Raw genomic sequence first — 7,699 nt, forward strand, 5'->3', positions numbered from 1 at the left:
ATGTGAAATCGAAAGTACATCTCGAAAATAATTGACATAACGATATACACACTATAAATAACGTAAGTAAATTGATCACTTTATATATAAATTATATACAATTTACTACGCATGCACAATTTGCATTCCTGGGTTTACCACGTGACGATGATGATCACTCTACTTGCGTTATTTATAGTTAACAGGAAAGTTACCTGGTACCTGTACCCAGTAAAATTGTATGACCGAATATACTGCAAATATGAAAAGTTAACATCTTTTTCAAGTAATGTAATATATCAGACGTAATATTTTAATCAATTTTAACTAATACTTGTAAAAAATACGGTATTTTAGAACTTTTCTTTTTTCGTCGTTTGTGGTTGACGGTCCCTTTAAATATTCTAATATGGTTTAATTAAAAAAACAACAACAATCAAACTAGAAAGTGAAAAGTTTGAAAACAATATTAATGTATGTTTTGGTTAAATCGTATAAAAACAAATGACCTTTTATTTGTTTCCTCAGATATATATTTTAAGTCAATCATTTTAATGCTTTGTTCCACATGTATGTGCAGACATTGATTACTAATCGAGTAAATACTTATATTTTTAGAACAATTTGATACAGATATTGTACAATTCCTTTATATCAAGCGTCTCCTGATTCACTTTGTTTCCATTAAGGTAGCGCACCCATAATGATTTTCCGCGATTTCTTCGAAGGTTGAAGAGCCTAATATAAAGGTACCGTAGCCAAGTGGTTAAGGCGATAGACTAGATATCTTTTGGGATCTTCCCGCGCAGGTTCGAATCCTGCCAACAACGAATACTTCTTACGACGCGTATTATTTCTTTTCTAACGTACTTTGATTTAATATGGCATATAAGCTATGTTTATTATTAAATATGTTGCAATTTTTATGCGAATTCTTCACTTTGTTTAATAAAAACAACGTTATGGCTAAATTGGGTGATTTACTTCCTAAAATACGAATCATGCATTTCAAAAAGTAAACGGTAAATCTGTTTATTTCTTGGTAATTTTGCTTTTTATAGTGAATCTATAAAAACTAAGTTCAAAATATTACTTAAATGTTACTATTTTGAATTTTATGACACTTTGTTTTTAACCAACCCAATTTCTTCTTGGCTGAAACCATTTACATTTCATGGCGCTCTTCCATAGATAACACGTTATAAAAAATAAATGTCTGTAAAAGAAAACTTTTTTCATCTTGTTTAAACGTAAAAACACCTTTACTGCATCCGTACACACCATCTGCATGCCCATATATGAAAATCTGGATGAAATAGGAACGTTCATATACCCCTGGGATGCACATAGACTGGACAAAGCCGAGTGTGAGAGAGGTTTTGAAAAAATCAGTACATTTGTTTAAAAAGCATGGAAAGCCTACCTAAAAATGTGCATGTAGTTCAGTGAAATGATGCTGATTAAGAAAATAATGCATTAGATTATATTTGGATAGGTGCCCATTACGGGTGCGCTACTTTAAAACGGCTCTCATGATGACGTCTAACGCATGCGCTCCGAGTATTTTGTCCTTTTCACATTACTGCACTTGAAAATTAATACAGACTTGACCAAAATGAGGAAAAAACAAGTATAATTAATTATAAAATCTTACTTCAACTGAAACCATCCAACATATCCCTTTTCGAATCAAAGTTTTGGTTCTCTTCATTAAACTTCAAAATAAATTGCAAAGTGATGCAAACGACTGCGATAGTGTTTACACAACACTTTATTGTTTTTTAATGTTGTCAAAAAATACTTTTACTTTTCCCTGATTCTTAGAATGTGTTGCATAAAACAATCTAGCATAAGGACTGTGCGCGCACATTGTGAAATTAGGTGAAATGCTGATATACATGTCCCGATTGGATGCTAATGTTATCAAATCTGTAATAATAACACATTTGCCAAAATGTATTTGAACAAATGGTGAACAATTGTGCTTTTGCAATTCATAAGCACTTTTATGTGTCCGTGTTGCTCAAAAATGAATGACCTAAAAAACAGAAAAATGTTAAATTGTAAATAAAAGTTATAAAATAGTTGAATTAATATTTCAGTGTGTAAAAATATGTTCAATGAATTGCATGTGTGAAGTTTTGTTGGTCTATTGCCTATATATATTTCAAATTCCAATTGAGTGCTCCCGCTTTTTGGTGGGATGTTTAGATAGCAGGTAAACAACATGAATGTTATCGGGTGAACTATCGGCTCTGCCTGGTTACTCACGCTCTAAATAAACATTGTTTACATTGATTAAATAGGAATTTATAACATTGTTCAAGTGAAATCAATTACTGATGCATTAATTTATTTGTTTCATCTAAGGATATAAATTTCAAGACATTCTGCATCATACGATGATACAAACATCCAAATATGAACTTATACATTCAATTGACTCACTGTAGCTTAGCGTTACCGATCGCCAAAATCGAATTAGGCGATTACAATTCCGGGTCGGTGATTCATTCATAAGATAATTCATGAAATTGGATATTGAGAAAAAGGATTCCTTAATTTTCAAATACACACTCTTAATTCCTGTTTTCAGGCCATATAAATCGCCAGAAACATTGACAGGAATACATAGATAACATCCTTACCGGAAAGACCCGAGGTGATAATGACAGTAGGGCTTTTTTTCCTGATTTCATTTATGCTTTACATAGCGACCAGACTTTTTCAAACAATTGGGTTGCTCGGCGATTTACGTCATTACTGTATCACTGAGTGCGAAGAACATATTAAAAATGTAGAGATAAAGTGAGGTGAGAGAAAAAGTGATTCAGAGAAAATTATTTCGATAGTCGGAGAAAGCATGAAAGAGTGAGACGGAGAGATAAAGAGTAACACAAAAGGAAAATTAGCAATTGCTATTGTATAGTATCTTTGTGCCACGACTATGACACGATAATCATAAGTTCAACGAGCCCGGAACACCCATCATTCACAAGATGGGGCGTGCGAAAAATGTTTTGCTAAACAGGACGTACTGGAACTCACCAAAGAGTAATTTCAATATTATTATATACAGATTCAGTATAACCATTAATTAATTAATTTTGCTGACAAATTAAAACATTACAATGTCTTATGTTTGTATTACTTCGAGAAAATGCAGACACTATATATATATGTTGTTTAGTTTCTACGTTGCTTTTATTCATATTGTTAGGACACTTTTTAGTCTAATTGAATACGTAATTGAACTTTTTGCACAAATAGCGCTCACTTTGCTAAGGAATAAAATATATATAATAGTATCAATTAGTGTTCCAAACGTTCGTTGTTTAATCAGTCGTCTTTTTAATTCATATTTGATTTGTATTGCACGAACTAAATTTACTAAAACAACAAAATATATTTTGATAATCAAATGCTTAATAGCTTTTTCTAAATTGCGTAAACATTAAGTAATATTTTACTTATTGTTTCCGTTTCCTTTTTTTCAGTTGGAATTTAATTCCTTATTCATAGATTACAATCCTGCCAGTATTAACGCTTTGTAGCAAGCGGTATTGATGTTGAACGAAACACTTTATTTTCTTTTAACCATTAATTAGGTTTAACTGAGATCGGAATATGTGTATTGAGTGTTCATAGATAACATAAATGCAAGAACTAAAGCAATTTATCAAGCGCAATTACGTTAGAAGAATCACATCATTTGGGTTTCACAAACATTCATTCAAAAATTGTTTGTCACTTGATTAAAACGATGTTTAAACACTAATGCTACTGGTCGATAATTTTGTTTATGATGACGATAATGACCAACAATCAAATTTTAATTATGCAAACGAAATAAAGAATGTTCGTTCCAAAGTGTTTACCGCCTAATTTTGAAACAAAGTATAATCATGATTCTGATAATATTAAACATATAGTCCGGCAGAAAATGACTAATACCCGATATTATAGTGTGTAGTAAATGCCTATGTGTTTTTGTTAGAGAACATGCTACTGGTGAACAATCCAAATGATGCCGGGCTGGAATCTATGGGTTTTTGGAAAATCGAAGATGGCGTCGAAGATGGCCGCCGATTTCAGCATATTAACGTATATGATGATATAACTATGACTTGATCATTATTTTCGATATTTTAAGCTTACAATAGAATGGTTTTATGATGGTAAACGTTTTGAAAGTGAATCAATCGAAATCAAATTCCAGATTATACGCAAGAGGACTGCCAACATGGTCGCTTATGCAAATAAGTGCAGTACACATGTCATTTCTACTAAATTTAATCGAAATTTAATGCTATACAAACTGAAAGAAATGCTGTTCTGTATGGTATTTTGTAAAGACCATTCAATATTATCCACTTAAAGTCTTTAAATGTATTATTGTACATAAATAAGAAGAGATTACTGACATGAAACCTTACAAACCGTACTTAACATACAAAAGAATTGCATCAAATACGGGGTGCGAACATCATGTAAAGATATTCGTTTAGCAAAAATGATTAAAAGCCGTTTGATTTACATCGGGTAAGCATGGACAACGCTAATGAAATTATTATAGTTCTAAATTATAGTTCATATACATTAAATAATTTGATGAGTGAAACGTGTTTAAAGATTAGTTGTGGGATAAGTTGGAACGCTTATGGCAAATAATAGGTTGGAAGAGCTGCAAAGAATACAGTTGCCAAAATCCCCAAACAACTTAATGGGAAAAATATCCGCAGTATGTACGGATATTATGAATAGTGATAGAAGAATTGTTGCGCAATGAATTCATTAAGAATAATTTCGAGACATTTGATGATCTAGAAATGTATCTTATTAACATATCATGTGTCAATCGTACGACTAAATTGTGGGTTGATGGTTTGATTAAGACATGATGTCTTATAATGATGTATGTTTGAGAAAAAAGAGAAGGTGATTGGCCGCTGCGCTTGACATCAGAGGGGGTATTCCAGAAACATCTTAAGTCATTTCTTAAATATTTTCACTTAAGTTCAAATTACAATGTATTATATTTCTTTGTGACATAAGCAAACACATGTGTTGTTGATTTTGCTCAAATAACTTTGTCATAATGATGTTATTTTATTATAAATCCTGATGCCGAACTATTGCAATATCAACTGAAACACTTGAGACAATTTACCGATTTAAGAATAAGAATATAATTTAACTAAAGATGCTTCTGGAATATCACCCCGTGTTAGTTCATGTAACCATATCTATTGCTGCTAAACACCAAAACTACTCGAGATACAAGGTTTAAGGTCAATGGAATACATGCATTAAAGCGCACACGTTTTTAAAGCCGCCCGAGTTGATATTTCTCACAACAATTCGGTTATCTCTACTGACCAGAATTGATCAGTATTCGTCAGATACTTTCGAAAGCTTAACTCTTTCATACTGATTTTCGCAAAAATTACGCCAAAAAGTGCCAAAAGCATCAACATACAAAACCTAGTCATGTAAATAACGGAATCCTCAAAACTAGTATTAACCGGTGACGTATGCACGCTCTGGTTCACGTAAGCGCCAATTGCACGTGATTTAAACTTCCGCGCGTTTCAAAACAAAGAAGAACTACTTAATTACACAAGCAAACGAATTATATCTGCGGATAGCCCTAGCAAAGTGATTATGAAACATGTTTTTGTCTTAATGGATAAACGAGGATCATTGTGTATTGAATATCATGTTCGTAAACAGTCAGAATGCAAGCTGATTGCATATAAACGATATCTCAGATCAGAGCCATTTCAATAAGGTTGATATGTGGATTGAAAACAAAATGAGTTTTTATCAAGCTTGATGTAAGTTTATTTCAATGTGTCGAGTAATATGCATAGATATTGACAAAAAATCAAGCTGCAAAAACATTACGCTGTTATGTCCTGTCTGTTTGCTTGTCCCATTTTAACGGGTAATGACATGATTATTCATAATTCATGCAAATGGCGTTGTAAACAATGATGCAATGGTCACGTGGTTTTACAAGTGACCCGCGCGGGTTTAAATTTAGATTATTTCTGTGCATGCACAGAAAATGAAAAGCCCGATCGTTGTACTGAATTTTGGCATTTCTTGACCGATTTTGGCCAAATTGTTTGCACATCAAATACAAACACATTTTGACTCATAATCACCTTTTGCGACACATAACAAAAATGTGAAAATATACCAACTTCAACTCGGGCGGCTTTAAAGGATGAGAATGTCATGAGACATGTTTCGAGGTATGGAATGCAATATGGAACGACATGATAATAGAAACAACTTATATAAGATATAGCCATGAGAAGAAGGGAATTATAGGTTCATCACTTCAACCTGAATATCTCAAGGTTTTGAGCCTGCATATTTTTGCAACAAGATGGTAGAATATCTGAGAGAAATTAGCAGTGCCAATTTAGTGGACACTGATGAACAACACAAAAAAGAAAATTGGGCGAGGATTAATGCAGATGCTTAGGATAAAGCAAGTATTCTCAGAAAGTTAACAGAATGTATTCATCTGTTGGATCCAAGCAAGCATCCACCTAGTCTAGTGAACTAATGTTGACCAAGGTTTTGGTAAAACTCAAATGATTTTGCAAACTCATGGCTGCAAACATATTTATTGGTCAATATCTTAAACAGTTGAAACCCAGATTGTTTCTTTAAAGCACATTATGCGTGCAGACACCAACGTGTTTGACATCGATCTGATTTATTTAAGCGTGATTGCCTTACAATCTAATTCTAGGAAATAACCGTATACCATATACCAAACAAGTATTGTTTCAGAATAGGAAACAATAAATATTTGCTGCAAAATCAATTAAAAGTACAAGTGTGTGAGCGGTACATTGAAAGCCATATCACATGTTTATTGATAGATGAATCTTCTGTCCTGTGCGCCATTCACTGGCCTTTAGACCAGGCCTATTAATCACATTAATATATTGGCAACTTTAAGTCTTATATACGACACAATCTGAACAAATTCGAATTCTAAGTAGTGTTTAATCGTTACATGGAGTTCAGCTCCAAGAGTATGGCTAGATCAGGAAGACAATCAAATCAAGGGTGTCAATCTAACGGGTGACTTGTCTGTACCACCACATAATATTATACTAGGTGTCACTGAGAACAAAAAACAGCTGATCGGATGCAATAAAGTGGTTGGATAGTTTGGATGCAGGCCCCCTAGATCTGAATCCATGTGATTTAAACCTTTTTACCAATTACCGTACCTTCAAATGTTGCTTAAGCTCCACTCATTTTACTTAATGTACTAAAATGATTGTGTATAAGCGATAGCCGATGTTGCTCATGTAAAATGAGCGACTTCCATGAACAATTGTTTGCGTTGGTCAAAAGATTCAGGTTGAAATAATACAATTTAACAATGATTAGACAAAACATGTCCATGAGGTAACTAACTTTGTTTATGAAGAAGGGAAGATGGAAAATAGTGGTATATTGCGTCATGTAATTATTGGTGCGAAAGACAGACAAAGGACTGGGCTAATATTTATTTTAGAACATCAATCTATGATAAAAAACAACTCACAACATGAGCTTAACAAGTATACATACTAGGTTATACTATGATGTTTGAAAAATGTGACCTTATACCTTGGTGAACAAATGTGGAATTTTACGCTTTATGGTACTTCAATTGATATAAAATGTGTTTGATTACTTTTATGAC

At 32.9% G+C, this 7,699-nt stretch overlaps 1 protein-coding gene across 3 annotated transcripts in view; it reads right to left on the bottom strand.

Moving 5' to 3' along the window:
- The window catches only part of LOC127843226 (uncharacterized), a 41,439-nt gene that overhangs the window by 27,038 nt on the left and 6,702 nt on the right, over positions 1–7,699 (bottom strand). The gene's annotated exons all lie outside the window — the stretch shown is intronic.

Source organism: Dreissena polymorpha, chromosome 8, assembly GCF_020536995.1.
Source record: "Dreissena polymorpha isolate Duluth1 chromosome 8, UMN_Dpol_1.0, whole genome shotgun sequence".
Classification (NCBI taxonomy): domain Eukaryota; kingdom Metazoa; phylum Mollusca; class Bivalvia; order Myida; family Dreissenidae; genus Dreissena; species Dreissena polymorpha.